Below are 17,904 nucleotides of genomic sequence, written 5' to 3'. Positions count from 1 at the left end.
CTTATCCTTACAAAGGGGGGATATATATGGAATGGCATCATACATAACTCAAAAAAAAAACAGGAAGAAAGAAGGAGGGAGGAAGGGAGGAATGTAGAGAGGGAGAGAGAGAAGGAGGGAAAAAAAGAAGAGGAGAAGAGAGGGGAAGGGGGAGGAGAGGGGGAGGAGGGAAGGGGAGGACACAAGGAAAGACAGAAGCAAGGAAGGAAGGAAGGAAGGAAAACAACTTCCTATATTCTCTATAACTGATCTATCTGGCTCCACTTTTTCCTGGTGATGGGGAGTAAGGTGGTGGCTGCGTTCAGAGACTATTATTTAAACTTGACTATTAAAGTATCTCAATCTCTTCTGGTTAAAGGACTCCCAATCAGAGCTCTTTCTCCTCCCCAGCTGACATCTAGGTACCAGGGAACTCACCTATGGCTGTGATGATTTTGTGACCTTCAAGAGAAGGACCCCTGGTGCACATCTTGCCTGTTGGGTCTTTCTGGGTTAACTGAGAGGTAGCTGGTCGCAACTCTGGCTGTGATGCTGTGCCAGCCCCATGTGACTATGGTGTGGGTGTGATGAGCACTTTGTGCCAGCCCTGGCCACCAGCTCTGGCTACTTAAGTCTGTGGTCCTTGTGGCAGCCTCTTGGCAAGCCCCCTCCACCACCCCCAGCAGCTTCCTGGCCAATTCTAGTTGATTGGTTCTCTTGGCATTTCCTCAGTCCCCCCGGGGCACCCATGAACTCTCAGCTACTTTCTCTTCACCCTGCTGTTCACATAACTTCCTAAGTCTTTTCTAATATGCTGCCTGGGCGATACCAACTTGCTTTAGGAAGGTTCTATTATTTTCCTGAATTAGGCTCTGAAATTTGAAATATAAGCCCTCCCCTTACCTTTAAGGTTTGACCCCCAAGGAATGTGAAGCCAGGACTACTCACTTCTGATCTCCCTCTCTCTCACCCCCTCTTTCTGGCTCTCTCTCCCCTCTCTCTTTCTCCTCTCTTCTCTCCCCCTGCCCCTCTCCCCACTCCCCCTCTTCCCCTAATATTTCCATTTGCTTTGCTTTTCCTGATGGGAACTATCCTTATATGGTCTCCTCTGTGTTCTTCCTGCTAGAGCTTTGTAGTAAAACTTGAAGATCTAACTTAGCCAGGTTTGGTTCTTAATAGAGAAAGGAGAGTTCTGAAATGTAGAAAGCCACTTCACCATGCAAAGCTACAAGTAGGGCTATTCTTTTTCAAAGCTGAATGATGGCAGCTTGTTTCTAGCTGGGAACTGCCATTTGCCTGAAGGAGGGAAGCCTACTGAGATGATGGGAGAGGAGCCCCAGGCATCACCATTCAAACAGAATGGAAAATGCACTGGCTTACTATTCTCAAAATATTGTCCTTGTTACATAATAATATACCAAATCTGAGTGCTGATAGATAGTAAAGCCTGTTTATCTCAGAAAATATTCTATGTGTTATTAGTTGAATATGAATGGAAGAGAAACATTAATATTCAAAAGTGTTGGTTTTATGTAATTTATAGTTCCCTCCACTACAGTCTATCTTCCAAATTTTTGACAAAATGATCTTTAAAAAAAAACAAAAATCTGATCACAGCATCTCCCTGCTTTAAAGACCTCAGGTTACTATCACCATCTATAAGGTACCTTCCAGAGTCCTTGGTTTAGCATTCGGAAACCCCCTCATTCATTCTGAAGCTCACACCTATTCCTTGGCCTCATCTCCTGTCACCCTGCCCACTTCCTCGCCAGACACCCTTTGCCCAAGCACAGGACTCACTAGCCCTTTGGTCCATCTTCCCTGGCCTCTGCCTATGACCCCTCGCTCTCATATGTGCCTGGAAGACACCAGCCCAAGCTGTGACTTCTGTACAACCTCTACTTCCCCACAACATTCCACAGCACTGTCTCCATCTCTTTATAACCACACACTCTGTATGTGATTATCTTTCTGTCTCTTCCCCATTAGACTGGTTTCCTGGAGCCACCATATTCCTGGCACCTAGCACAGTGCTAGCACATTAGAGCTGCTCAGCCAATGTTTGTTGAGCAAAGGAATGAAGAAACAGAAAAGTGAATGATGGGATGCAGTATAAGCAGTGGAATGTATGAAGTAAGCTTATAATGTCATTTAGTTATCACCTATAAATACAGTCATGTGTTGCTTAACAACAGGGATACATTCTGAGAAATGCATCTTTGACAATTTCGTCGTGCAAACATCGTAGAGTGTACTTACACAAACCTATATTGTACAGCCTAATACACACCTAGGCTATATGGGATAGCCTATTGCTCCCAGGCTACAAACCTGTATAGCATTTTACTGCACTGAATACTGTAAGCAATTGTATCACAATGGTAAATATTTGTGCATCTAAACATATTTAAACATAGAAAAGGTACAGTAGAAATATGATATTATAATCTTATGGGGCCATGGTTGTAGATATGGTCCATCATTGACTGAAATGCCATTATGAGGTGCATGACTATGTATAAAACCTTTCATCAGAGTATGCACTGTTATATTCCTGCCCATAAGCTGGAGTATATGGCCTATGCTATCTTTTTATAAAGTGGTTAATTCTCATCATAGTTGAATTCTACTGTAAAGGGCCAGTTAATAGCCATGAATTCAGAGCTTTGACTTTTTCAGCTAGGAAATACATTAAATTTTCTTTTATCCAGCATTGCCAGAAAATGTAGTCCTCTAGTTATTTTAATATTTAGGTTAAGAGATGGAGCTAGCATATGTCACAGATAGATTTCAAGAAATTTATATTGTATATTGTATACATATGATTTTGGGAAATTGTAATACAATAAAATACACTAAATTTATCATGATTAAAATTTAATCTCTCTTTGACTTAGAAAACTTTTAGGATCCTGTAGTGTCTAAAAGTAATCAGTACAAACATCAACTAAGAATATGCTCTGTTCTTAGCCAGTCATGGTGGTGTGTACCTGTAGTCTTAGCTACTTGGGAGTCTGTGGTGGGAGGATTGCTTGAGCCCAGGAGTTCGAGGCTGAAGTGAACTATGATTGCAACACTGCACTCCAGCCTGGGTGACAGGGCAAGACCCCATCTCTTTAAAAGAAAGAAAGGAGAAGTAAAAAAGAACATGCTAGGCCGGGCGCAGTGGCTCACGCCTGCAATCCCAGCACTTTGGGAGGCCGAGGTGGGCGGATCACCTGAGGTTGGGAGTTCGAGACCAGCCTGACTAACATGGAGAAACCTCATCTCTACTAAAAATACAAAATTAGCCAGGCATGGTGGTGCGTGCCTGTAATCCCAGCTTCTGGGGGGGCTGAGGCAGGAGAATCACTTGAACCGGGGAGGCAGAGGTTGCGGTGAGCTGAGATCGTGCCATTGCACTCCAGCCTGGGCAACAAGAGCAAAACTCCATCTCAAAAAAAAAAAAAAAAAAGAACATGCTGGGGCAGGAAGAAGTTCTGAGTAGCAGAGAGGACTCATTAATAGAAGAATGGATTAGTTCCTGTTCCTTCCAACATTATGCATGATAATTGGCAGATGAAGGCATCTCATACCCTTCGCTACATCTCAGAGTTCTTCCAGCATACCTGATGTTTTTCACCTCCAAAAAGTCTTTTGACCTGATAAACAACCATCTCTATGTATATTTTTTGGTAAATAAAATGGAGTATAATTTGTTTTATTTCATAAAACTATGAAAAAAATACCCATTCTTTGTATGTTAGTATTAATATATTCCTATTCATATGTATTTTATGAGCTCAAACAGTGCCATGAATCCATATTAAAATGCTGGAATCCAATGGAAAAAATAGGATATACCCCCAATAAGGTTTTTGAGGACATATTTAAGGTAAGCTCTTAATTCTTATCTTAAATTCTTCTTATCCAGCTGACCAACATACGTAACTCTTTTTTAAAGGATTTCTGCTTTGGAATCATGAAGCTAAATGTCTCTTAACCCCAAGTCCTTACAAGGCTTCGGATGTTCTCTTCCCTTAAGTAACTTTCTAGTTTTTTTAGAGAGCATATTTTAAAAGCTTATTTGCCTTTTCTTCATGACCCTCTCTTCTTCGGCTCTCTTCAGAAGAAGTAGGAAAGAAGCAGGAAGGGTGGGAGGAAAGAAGGGAGGAAGGAAAGAAGGAGAAATATATGTGAATGTTAAAAACTCTGCTGTTGAGGTATCAAAAGCAAATGAGAACAGTAAAGAAAATATACATCACCTTAGAGAATACCTAAATTGTCACGAGCGACTGTTGGGAGAAATAAGAACCTCACATTCTCTTATTCCTGATACCCCTTCATACTACTGTCCACATCCAAACACATTTTTACCAGGATACATGAGTGTATTCTGCTTTGGTCACTTAACATAAAGTTCTTACTATGTTTCCATGTTTCTACATAATTTTTACATTGTCCTTTTTCTTTCTTTCTTTCTTTATGAGACAGAGTCTCATTCTGTTACCCAGGCTGGAGTGCAGTGGTGCAATCTCAGCTCACTGCAACCTCTGCCTCCCAGGCACAAGCAATCCTCCCAACTCCGCCTCATGAGTAGCTGGGACTATAGGCACACGCCACCACACCCAGCTAATTTTTTGTATTTTCGTAGAAACAAGGTTTCACCACATTGCCCAAGCTGGTCTCCAACCCCTGAGCTAAAATGATCCGCCCGCCTTGGCCTCCCAAAGTGCTGGGATTACAGGCATGAGCCACCGCATCCAGCTTTCACATTATCCTTTGAAATGGCAGCCTAGTATTCCGATCAATTGACTTGTTGTAATTTATTTAGTTGTCCCATACTTTTTTCCTAATAGAGATAATTCTGAAATGAGCACTTTGGTGCCTCATTTTATTGACTTATTTAATAGTATTAAGTATGATTAGAAATAATAAAGTTGCATTTCTTTTTTTCAAAGAAAGACATACACTCTGAAGGAAACAAAAAATAAGTGGAGATAAGCTATCCTCAAATATTGGAAGCTAAGAAGGAAGTAATCTACCAGAATGTTTGCACAAGGGGAGAGCAACAGGGAGCCAGCCGGTCTGCCTTTCAGAAGTAATGCCTGAGAGGCTCAGGACTTAATAACAGCCAAGAGTGGATATGTTAGTTTCAGAGGGCTGCTGTAACAAAGTACAGCAAACTGGGTGGCTTAAAATAACAGAAATGTATTTGCTCACAGTTCTAGAAGCTAGAATCCAGGTGTCAGCAGGGGTGGTTCCTTGTGAAGGCTCTGAGGGAGAGTCCGTTCCATGCATCTCTCCTTGTTGCTGATGGCTGCTAGCAGTTCTTGACATCTTCTGCCTCTGCCTTCACATAACATTCTCTTGTGTCTGTGTTTTCACATGACCTTCTTATAAAGGCACAAACCATTGGATTTAGGGCCCATTCTAATCCAGTATGATCTCATCTTACCTTGATAACTAACATCTGCAAAGACCCTATTTCCAAACGTGGCCACATTCACAGATACCGGGGTTGAACTTCAACATAGCTTTTGGGAGGACACAAGTCAGCTCACAACAGTGAGGTTGAGGAATCAGCCTGGAAACAAGAGGGAAAGAAATGTTAGAAGTTGGTAAATGGGATCTCAGGAATCTCCCACAAGCCACACAGCCAGGTCAACAGCTTGTGTAGCCACTGCCAAGTCAGGAGACTGGAGAGTTCTCTCAGAACACTCTCATGGAGAGAATCCGTGGCTGAAATCCAAAGCCCATGGAATGATTTGCTGGACTCTCAGATGCCCTACGACTCTGCACCTGGAGTGCCAGCAGCCAGATACCCCCAGAAGCAGAAAAGTGAGATTCTTCTCTAGGGAAACAGAACAGCCTCAGATAAAAGATCTGCATGGACTTGCACTTCATATTCTCTCGATGAGCCAATTCCCCGCAGGATGCCCTTAAAATGGAGCCACCAGTTGACAGTCACAGCTCTCCCACTTACCTGCCCTGGTCCACTTTGTACTCTGCCTTGAATAGGTCTTTCGTCTTTCAGTGCCTTGCATTTAAATATATGCAAACAGATAAGGGCCACAGAATGTTTGAGCAAAGCCTCCAATATGAAAGAATAGATGCAAACCAAAAAGCATGAAAGAGAAGGGAATTCAGAGCATACAGTAAAGGCAGGAAACAAAAGACAACTTCAAAAAAACTTCCAATGCCATCAAAAAGCTAAGAAATATGTTATAAAACAAGGCCAAAATGCCTGGGGTATTTTTTCTTCTCTATTACTTTCTAGTCATGCCATCATGATTTTTCTCCTTCATTTGGATCCCCTATATTAGTAGGGTCTCCTGACTGCCTCCTTGCCAGCTGCCTCCACTCTGACCCCAGTCTCATGCATATAGTCCCATCCTCAAGGCTCCATGTCACCACCAGGGCTATCCTTCCAAAGCACAGCTGATTGCATGGCTCACCTGTTTAAAGTCCTTTGGGCCCTCCCTCCCCCTTACTACATGAAAAAAATCTTAGTTCGCACAATTGACCTTCCCATCCCACCTCCTCTCTCTCCTTCCTTTGTACCCTCTGCTCTTGCCGTAAACTAAATGTTCCACACTCCGTGCCTGTGCTCACCTATCTGTCTGCAGGCCTACCTTCCCCTCCTCTCCCCATGCAACTCCTAGTCTTACTTGAGGACTCTGCTCAGATGACAGGTTCTTAGGAAACCTCTGTTTGCCCCCAGGAGGTAGATATTCTAGCCTCTGGGACCCTCTTTGGGTTCCTTTATCAGAACATCTTAATTGTTTACATTCACTATCTCTGTTACTCAGCCAGGATGCCCAGCACAGCTGAATCTACCAACCTCCTCCCTCATCCAAGCTGCAGCAGCAGTGTGTGTGTTGTTACCAGCCACTGGGAGACCCCACAGGGCTGCCTCAGCAACACAGCAAGTTCAAGAGAGTGACAGGAACGGGAAAGATTGGGTTATTACGTTGCTACTACTAAGCGCTTGCATTTCCGCAGCATCTTGTGCTTTCAGGATGCCCTGAAATAACATATCACTCTTGAATTGCCCTGTGGCGGTGTTAACATTCCTGCCTTTATTTCACGGATGAGAAACTAGGGAGGTTATACTTGCTGCTCACAATCACCCAAGTGAATTAGGGGAGTTTCAGCATCTGAACCAGTAACTCCTACAAGCAGAGGGATGAGCTACAGAACCATAAAATAACAAAAAAGGACAAATTATTCTCCAAGTCTTTGATTTAATATATCATCATTGAATTTAGGTTTTAGTGTTACAGGTGATCTGAACAGCTGAAAAATCTAAAGAAGAAAGGAGAAATAGAGAAACAGAGACATACAGAAAGAGAGCCAGCAGGAGGCAGAAAAAAATACCTAAGATGAGGGCCTAAGAGGAGGCAGTAAGGGCTGAGTGTTTTTCTAAGTGTCCTCTTTCAAACCTGCCCTCTACACTCATAAACTGAAGACTCACCATCCCCAGCTTTCTTTTTATGGTGATCACCACTGGTTCATAGGTTTGGCTGAAAGCAGCTTCACTCTGCTACTTTTTAAAGGTTTTGGGCCTCACAAAGTGACTTTCTTCTTGGAGCAAATGGAATTGATGATAGACAATATCAACCTTTCCAAAAGTCTGAACAAAGGAAGGTAAAGTATGTGGAAAACCTTTGGGAAGAGTACACCTATTAGAGTTTAAGCCCTCCAGCATGTGAGTCACTATTGTCATCATTAATATCGTCTCTCAACCTCAGTATCTCTGCTGTAAATTTGGATAATAATAGCCAAGCTTCCTGTCTCACAAAGATGTAGTGAGTCCATAACAACATTTTTTGAGCACTCAGTATGTGCTCAAGACTAACTTTCCGAGCATGATCTGATTTAATTCTCTTCACAATACCAGGTTAGATGCTTTGAGGATCTTTTTTTTCAGATGTGAAAACTGAAGCTATAGAGCTTCTGTAACTTACCTAAGAATATATAGTAAGTGACAGGGCATAGATTCTTTCTGCTTTCAAATCTGTGACTCCTAACCAGTATGACCTAGTGCTGCCTGAGATAATGTGTGTGCAGGTGTTAGTATTACACAAACCTCAGATCATTTATTGGGTCACCTTTAACAGAAGAAACATGCTATTTTTATACTAGAATAGTTAACTAGGTGCATACCTGCAGACCATCTGTAGGAGGGGAAAGCAAAACCCTAAAAGGTCACTATTAAGTGACCTGATTGATAATGGCAGAGCTGGGTTTAGAACCCAAGACTTTGGACTTTTAGTTTAAGGTTTGTTCCAATATATCCTACTATCTATGTATAAAATTTGAAATACATTGCCCCAAAGTTTTCAAAACTATTCGAAGGAACAAGATTTTAAAAGGAAATCTACTTGAGTAGCAAGTTCTGCTTGCTCTCAAACAATCAAAAAGCAGACTGAACCAGAGAGTTTGTTTTGAAGGGCAGCATGGTGAACCAAGATGCCTCCAAGAACAGGGGCAATGGAATGAAAAGTCAGCAAACAAGGTAGAAAAGACAGCCCTGATAGGGCCTGAGAAACTGAACAGAAAATCTGAAGAAAGATAAATGGATAATTTAACAGCCATTCAGTTTATAAGAAAGACAAAGAACAAGCTACATTGCATCAGAAAAGGACTAGAAATGATGATGGATGGGACCCTTCAAATGAGTGGTGAACACAACAGAATCACAGTTGCCTGCAGAATTCCCAGCTGAGGGCAAATTTGAGGAACTAAATAAGGATATGAGACTGATACGGATTGAAGAGTTTTTCAAAATCTATTTAACGGCCAAGCAGGAGACATTGATCGCTTTTCAGAGGAAATGTTGAGGGGCAATGAGGTAGTCAGCCTTTATTTGTGATGTGGATGGGGGAGTGGGAGGAGGGAGGTGTTTATTTATACACAATGTTATTGCAACATACATTGAGGTATTAAAATTATTTTTGAATTATGGTGGTAAAGCACTACATTTTTTTGATCTTTGTGGAAATAAGCATTTCTCTGTTTTGCCCCTGTACTTGTAAGCCTTTTTTAACCAATCAGATGACTTAATACTTCTAACACATGACCAAAGATTGCTATTTCCTTTATCTGTTCATGATAGACTGTTAAATTTTTTATTGCTAAATAGTTTAGACACCCTCAGTGAACACAATTCACAAAGTACAAAAGGCACAAATTATCAGAGAAGAGAGATCCTCCCTCACACTCCCTTTTGCAAGTCACCCAGTTCCTTTCACTGGGGCAACCACTGTTAACCAACTCCTGTGTATGCTTCTAAAGACAGTTTATATAAATACATGGATACAGTGTGTTTTTACACTGTTTTTAATACATAATGCTTATACATTGTTTTCTATGTAAATATAGTGCATATGCATGTATCTATATATACCATGCTCACACATATGTATCTAGGTGTAAGTGCATATAAATAAGCACCAGGTCTCTTATGCATATAAATAAGCAAAACAAGCATATGTATCTATGAACATATATGAGCACAGTGTATATCCTGCTCCGTATCTTGCTTCTTTACACTTAATTTATTTTTTAGATTATTCTTTTCGGTCTCCATGCAGAAGATGTCACATTCTTTTTGATGGCTGCATAGTATTAGATTTTAAAGATGAAAAATAAATTATTTAAACAACAATTAATTAATTATTTATGGACATTGATGTTGTGTCTAATTGTTTGCTGTTGTAAACAATGTGCAATAAATATTCTTGTAAATACACAATTTTCATACTTTATTTGTAGGAGAAATACCCAGAAATGAGATAACTGGGCATTTGGCATATAAGCATTTGAGATTGTGATAGATATCGCCAAATTTCTCTCTGTGGAGTTTGAACCAATTTACATTCCTACCAGTAATGTCTGAGATGCCTATTTCTCTATGCCCTTACCAACACAATATATTACCAAATTTCAATTTTGCTAATACGATAGATATAAAATCTATCTCATTATAGTTTTAATTAGCATTTTCCGTATTATAAATAAGTATGATCATATTTTTAGTATAGATTTATTTACTTAGAAGCCATTTGTATTTCTTCTGTAAATGCTTTATATTTTTGCCTATTTTTCTATTGAACTAGTGCTATTTTCTTACTGATCCATAGGAGCTCACTATCTATTAAAGAAATAAACCCTTATTATTTGCAAAGGTGACAAATATTTTTCCAAGTTTGTTATTTATCTTACCTAGTTTTCTTCACATCAGTTTTTGACTGAACTCTTTCCTTATGATTTGAATGGTCACTGTTATTATGATTCCCTTAACTTTGTTTCTGTTTTTAGTCTTTCTATCAGTTCTATTGACCTATCTGCCTAGTTATACTATTTTAATTAATATCACTTTATAATATATTTTAATGTCTCGTAATCCTAGTTTCACCTTCCTCATTATTCTTTTTCAGTATTTTCTAGGTATTCTTATTTTTTCATATAAGCTTTAGAATTTAGTTCAAAAGGAAATCTGGTTTGTCTTTTTACTGGCTGCTTATTTAATTTTATATGGTCAATGTTCGAGAGTTAAATTAATATGAAACTTTCCAACATTTAAAGGATAGAAAATGTTGCCCATTAGGAAGTTTAATTTATAAAATTATTATGTTCCCTCTTAAACTGCACTCTAAAAATGAGATAAAACTATTGAAAATATTGGTCCCTCTGTGCCTACCCAAACAAACTTTTCCCATATCTTTAGCTTTTGGGGAGTTAGCAATGTAATTAAAGAAGAGCCACAATAACATACCTTCTACCGGGCCGTCCAGTAGACAGATTGGCCCCTTTCTAGGACAAAGAGAAGGCCAGCTAATGATACAATATCCTCCTCAGACATATACCTAGTGGTATATGTAACATATTCCGTTTCTATCTTTTTATTATCTCAAAATTGTCACTCTTTTGGAGACAGGGTCTCACTCTGTTATCCAGGCTAGAGTGCAGTGGTGCTACCATAGGTCACTGTGACCTTGAACTCCTGAGTTCAATAAATCCTCCTGCCTCAGCCTCCTGAGTAGCTAGGACTGCAGGTGCACACCAACACACCAAGCTAATTTTTAAATTTTTCTGTAAAGATGGTGTTTCACTGTGTTGTCCAGGCTGGTCTTGAACTCTTGGTCTCAAGCGATCCTTCCACCTCAGCCTCCCAAAGATCAGGCATGAGCTACTGAGGCTGGCCCACTGTCTTTAATAGGCTGTAAAATTAAGAAAAAGAAGTTTCCCTTGCCATAGGGAGAGAGACCACCAACATAATAAAGGATTTTTATCCCCCAAGGATCTTTACCTAAAGACAAAGCATTTCTCCTGGATGCTTTGTGTCTGGTCCTCTGTAGATCTGGGACATTGGGATTCATGGGCTTGATGGTTCCTCCCTGTCTCAGAACTGAGCACTGTCTGGTGCTAGACAGGAAGCCATCTTTAAACTCTCACAAGAAATGCTCAGTAGTCATCATATTTGCATGGTGCTCACTAAGCAGTTCATTCGTGTGTATAATTAGGACTCTTTTTAACTCTTTTGGCACTCTCAAATATAAGCTAAAAATTTAGAACCAATGCTAGTAGAATATTCTAGAATCCATTCTTTGAGGTCCTATAGTGACCTACACAGAGCACCATTTGCACCAAGGACAGATATTTGCAATTCTGTATTTGTAAACCCATTCCCACACAGACACCCTATCCATTATTTTGGGAAATCCTAGAACTTGAGGCACGTGGGAAATATACAAAAAATGTACAGTGAATGAATGTTTGCAGCTCAATAAACTGAAAGTTTTAAGTGATCCTTTTTACACATTGAAATTTGAAAAAATAATAGAGTTTTATATATTTCTATGAAATTTCAGGTGGCATGGTATTAGCAGAAAACATTCCAATATATGGAAAAGTGGATTATTACCATGTGGCTGCTTTTTAGTTACATGTTCCAACCACCTCTTGTATGAAGCCCCATTCATCAAAGGCTGTGGCTTCTGGGTCAGCAGCCATTCCTTCCAAGTCAAAAGTTGCCTACACAATGAACATGATTGATTAGCTACCAGACTGCTCTGAAAATCCAACCAACAGGATAACCAAGGACAGCATCCTGGAGGGGCTCATTATAACACAAGAAACTGTTCTTCTTGCTCCCATTTACATGAGCTGTCTTTAGGCTTGCCTGTCCTTTACAACTTATAACTCTTGTTTTATTTTCCCAGGGCAGGGTAGAGTAGATGAATCCCAGATAAAAGATGCACAGACTACATCTAATGTTTGGGAAGTGGTGTTTCTTCTTTACTCAGCAAGACCTCCACTTTCCTGTGAATCTATTCTGAACCAGTGTCAGAGACATAGAACAAAAAGAGTTGCACCATTGTCCTCAACACTGCAGTAAGGTGTAAGACACCCATTGTTACTAGTGTTCCAGTTGAGACCCCTGATGTAAAGACACCATGAGCCTTGTACTCAGCCAAGCCTGGACTGACATTTCAGCTCTGCTGTGTACTTAACCATGTAAACTTTGGCTCTTTAACTTAGTTTTTCCAATTCCAGGTTCCACATCTGTCAAAACAGAGCCAATAATAGCTATCTCACAGCACCATTCTGAGTTGTAATCAGCTCACATATGAAGAACTCCAAGTATGGCTCCTGGAACATAGGGCACATGAATACTCAGTAGTTAATTCATGTTAGCAAGATGTGCTTTACTTTCTATCACAGCAAGCAAACAGGTGGCCCACAGAATAGATTCAGCTCACAGACATGTTTCATTCAGTTGAATACAGTTTTTAAAATTGTAAAATGTCCAGTTTGCCATAGTTCCCACCACTCCCAACTCTATCATGCAGCCTATTTCATTCATTAACTTTAGTGGCCTGGCCCTGTAAACATTTTAGTTTCAGACTCTTGCCCTACATTATGGAAATAACAATGCAGTTAATCCAAAAAGACTAATATTCCTGCCTCATTAATTCAGAATGTTAATGTCATTTGTGAATACTATTTTCCACAAAAGAATCTCTTGTGCATATAAATAAGCAAGACAAGTAACTTGAGAGGTCAGGAAGGAACTGGAAAGAGAAAAGAAAGAAGGAGATAAAACTGCTGTAAAGCATTGTTGCATTTTCACTCTTACATGCAGGACTAATCTGCTTCAAATCTTGGGGAAAAAAATGATCTCTTCCTAACTTATTACTAATACTATAATTAGCTTACAGGATATTAGATATTGATGCTACAAACATCATCTTTTGTTATAACTTGGGTAGACTATGCCCTTAATATTCCAACTGCAAATCTGAATTATTCTTGTGTTGGATTCTAATGAGCTAATATGCCTTCATACTAAGCGTTATCTTTGAGTATCAAGATGCCCAAAACACTGTGCCACCTGCACAGGTAGTCAGAAAATAGAGACCTACAATATGAAATCAATTTTCTCATTTAGGAATTATATTTAGCTCCTAGTAAAAAATAAAAATAATCTAGAAAAGCCAATGCTATACTGCTATTATATAACAGTTCCATGGCCATCAGAAACCTAGTTCTTGGCCAGGCATGGTTGCTCATGCCTGTAATCCCAGCACTTTGGGAGGCCAAAGTGGTGAATCACTTCAGGTCAGGAGTTCATGGCCAGCCTGGCCAATGTGGTGAAACCCCGTCTCTACTAAAAAAATTATATATATACAAAAACTAACCAGGCCTGGTGGCACACACCTGAAATTCCAGCTACTAGAGAGGCTGAGGCAAGAGAATCACTTGAACCCAGGAGGTGGAGGTTGCAGTGAACCAAGATTGTGCCACTGCACTCCAGCCTGGGTGACAGAGTGAGACTCTATGTAAAAACAAAAAAAGAAAGAAAAAGATAAAGAAACCTAGTTCTCCTTTATCTTTCCTTAGCACATGGCTACTGTAGTCAAGTTTGCCTCATAGTCACAAGATGGCCATTCTGCCTCCAACTATCATGTGCGTATTTGTATTAGTCTGTTTTCACACTGCTAATAAAGACATACCCAAGACTGGTTGATTTACAAAAGAAAGAAAGGTTTAATGGACTTACAGTTCCATGTTGCTGGGGAGGCCTCACAATCATGGTGGAAGGCAAGGTGGAGCATCACATTTTACATGGATGGCAGCAGGCAAAGAGAGAGAGCTTGTGCAGGGAAACTCACATTTTTAAAACTGTCAGACTTTCTGAGACTTACTCAATATTATGAGAACAGCATGGGAAAGACTTGGCCACATAATTCAATTACCTCCTACTGGGTTCCTCCCACGACATGTGGGAATTATGGGAGTTACAATTCAAGATGAGATTTTGGTGGGGACACAGCCAAACTGTATCATTCCACCACGGGCCCCACCCAAATCTCATGTCCCCACATTTCAAAACCAATCATGTTTTCCCAACGGTCCCCCAAAGCCTTAGCTCATTTCAGCATTAACTCACAAGTTCACAGTCCAAACTCTCACCTCAGATAAAGCAAATCCCTTCTGCCTATGAGCCAGTAAAATCAAAAGCAAGTTAGTTACTTCCTAGATAAAATGGGGGTATAGGCATTTGATAAATACACCCATTCCAAATGGGAGAAATTTGCCAAAACAAAGGGGCTAAAGGCCCCATGCAAGTCTGAAATCCAGTGGGGCAGTCAAATCTTCAAGCTCCAAAATTATCTCCTTTGACTCCATGTTAAAACAAGAGTTTTAACATCCAGGTTATGCTAATGCAAGAGGTAGGTTCCTTTGGTCTTGGGCAGCTCTGCCCCTGTGGCTTTGTAGGGTACAGCCTCCCTCCCAGCTATTTTCATGGGCTGGCATTGAGAATCTGCAGCTTTTCCAGGTGCAGAATGCAAGCTGTCAGTGGGTCTACCATTCTGGGGTCTGGAGGATGGTGGCCATCTTCTCACAGCTCCACTAGGCAATGCCCAGGTGGGGACTCTGTGTGGGGGCTCCCCCCAACATTCCCTTCCATACTGCCCTAGCAGAGGTTCTCCATGAGGGCCCCACCCCTGCAGCAGACTTCTTTCTGGACATCCAGGCATTTCCATACATCCTCTAAAACCTAGGCAGAGATTCCCAAACCTCAATTCTTGACTTCTGTGGACTTGCAAGCTCAACACCACATGAAAGCTGCGAAGGTTTGGGGCTTGCACCCTCTGAAGCTACTGCCCAAGCTGTACCTTGGCCCCTTTTAGCCATGGCTAGAGTGGCTGGGATGCATAGCACCAAGTCCTAGACTGCACACAGCAGGGGGACCCTAGGCTTGGCCCACGAAGCCATTTTTTCTTCCTAGGACTCTGGGCCTGTGATGGGAGGGGCTGCTGTGAAGACTGCTGACATGGCCTGGAGACATTTTCCCCATTGTCTTGGGGATTAACTTTCAGCTCCTCATTACTTATGCAAGTTTCTGCAGCTGGCTTGAATTTCTCCTCAGAAAATGGTGTTTTCTTTTCTATTGCATTGTCAGCCTGCAAATTTTCCAAACTTTTATGCTGTGTTTCATATGCCCTGTAACAGCACCCAAGTCACCTCTTGAATGCTTTGATGCTTAGAAATTTCTTCCGCCAGGTACCCTTAATCATCTCTCTCAAGTTCAAAGTTCCACAAATCTCTAGGGCAGGGGCAAAATGCTACCAGTCTCTTTGCTAAAACATAACAAGAGTCACCATTGCTCCACTTCCCAACAAGTTCCTCATCTCCATCTGAGACCACCTCAGCCTGGATTTCATTGTCCATATCATTATCAGCATTTTGGTCAAAGCCACTCAACAAACCTTTAGGGAGTTCCAAACTTTCCCACATTTTCCTGTCTTCTTCTGAGCCCTCCAAATTGTTCCAAACTCTGACTGTTACCCAGTTCCGAAGTTGCTTCCACATATTTGGGTGTCTTTTCAGCAATGCCCCACTCTACTGGTACCAATTTACTGTATTGGTCCATTTTCACACTGCTGATAAAGACATACCCAAGACTGGGTGATTTACAAAAGAAAGAGAGGTTTAAGGGACTTACAGTTCCATGCAGCTGGGGAGGCCTCACAGTCATGATGGAAGGCAAGGAGGAAGAAGTCACATCTTACATGGATGGCAGCAGGCAAAGAGAGAGAGCTTGTACAGGGAAACTCCCATTTTTAAAACTATCAGATCTCGTGAGATTTATTCACTATCACGAGAATAGCATGGGAAAGACCTGCCCCCATAATTTAATTACCTCCCACTGGGTTCCTCCCATGACATGTCACGTCTAAAACCTAGGCAGAGGTTACAATTATGAGAATTACAATCCAAGATGAGATTTGGTTGGGGAGACAGCCAAACCATATCAATATTCCAACAGCAAGAAACAGATAGGGACAAGGGCAAGAGAATGCACCTCCCAGCAGAATAAGCCCCATTTAAAGAGTTTTCTCTGAGCCTTTATGAATTCTGCTTACGTCTCCCTGGCCACTCTTAAGCTCAGCGTAAATTAAAACGTGTATTGGGTAGGCAACTAGCAAACTCTGCTAGGGATACCACAGTTCTGGCAGAATAAATGACCATGTCCTTAAACAGAGCAGGAATTATAAAGCTAGAGCCCTTTAAACGCTATTGTTTTCTAGTCTGAGAAGAACTCAGCTGTTACGAACCCACTGAATCAGCTATTTAAGTCCTTGCCTCTGCCTAAGTCTTTTCTTATTATTTCACCCTTGGTCGTGTTGCCAAACTTCTGCCTTGTATGTAGGTAACCTTGAACCCTGTTCACTCTTTCCCAGGGTGACTCTGCCTCTTACTTGCCTTCTGACCAATCTTGACCCCATAGACCTATGTCATATGAACGTATCTGAGACCACAGCAGCACTTGAGTCTGTTAAAGAAAACATTTATTAGCTAATGAGATATTCCTGAAGATAAACAGGCAATTCCTATCTAGAAATGCACTTTTCATTCATAATTCTAACCAGCAGGCTGACCTATTCAAACTCACATGCCAGCATTACACATATGGTAGGTGGTTACTAACTTGGGCTCTGGAGTCAGAGACCTGGGACCAAACCCTGGCTCTGTGGCCCCAGGCAAATTATGTAGCCTTTCTGAGCCTGATTTTCTCCTCTCTAAAATGGGTTGATAATGCACATACCTGGTAGTTTTGAGAATTTAATGAGATAAACTATATGAAGCACAAATATACCACAGTGTCTTACACAGTTACATGTGTAACCTACATAAATAATTATTATTAATTTTCCAACTTCTGCAAATAACACAAAAAAGATATGTTTTAATGCTGGTATCTTTAATGTGAATGCTTAAAAACATCCAAGGAAGTCTGGGCTTCCTTCTGTGTTCACCATTATAGCTTGATTATTTGTTTTTCAAAGCAAGTTTTAAAAACTGCTGGAAGCCTTCTATGGTAGTTAATATATTATCTTTAGCAATTTAATGCAAATTAATTTTTACGCAACCTTGAGTTTCAAAAGCCATTGAACTGGGGAGGGAAGGAGTGAGGTTTGGGAGGAGTCTGTTTGCTGCCTCCCATCTGGACTCCACAGCCAGCTCCATCTGCTCTCACATATAGTAACTAACACTTTAGCTCTCTCCTGCCAAACGCACCATGTGGAGTCTAGCTTTTTTTTTTTTTTTTTTTGACTCAGTAAAATGTGAAAATGCATATAAAGATGTGTACTTCAGGATTTCTAGAAAACTTGGTGGGATTATTTTGGCATTTCAAAGTTCTGTTTTTGTACCATAACCCAAGTTTTCCATCAGTCTTTATGGTTTTGTTTCTGTTTTGTTTTGTTTCTGGATTTCATTCTCTCTTACTACCACAATACTCTTTTCTGATAGGGTCTTATAGGCCACATTGAGGGATTTGGACTTGCGATGATGAGCATACTCATATCAAATAGGAGCCACTGAAAGTCTCAGAGAAGTGAATGGCAAGCTCAGGTTTGTGTTTCT

General features: G+C 40.8%; 1 protein-coding gene across 2 annotated transcripts in view; it reads left to right on the top strand.

Moving 5' to 3' along the window:
- PDE11A (phosphodiesterase 11A) overlaps positions 1-17,904 on the top strand; it is a 443,979-nt gene that overhangs the window by 413,255 nt on the left and 12,820 nt on the right. The window lies entirely within an intron of this gene.

Source organism: Symphalangus syndactylus, chromosome 8 (assembly GCF_028878055.3).
Source record: "Symphalangus syndactylus isolate Jambi chromosome 8, NHGRI_mSymSyn1-v2.1_pri, whole genome shotgun sequence".
Taxonomy (NCBI): domain Eukaryota; kingdom Metazoa; phylum Chordata; class Mammalia; order Primates; family Hylobatidae; genus Symphalangus; species Symphalangus syndactylus.
This window is presented reverse-complemented; position numbering and strand designations above follow the sequence as displayed.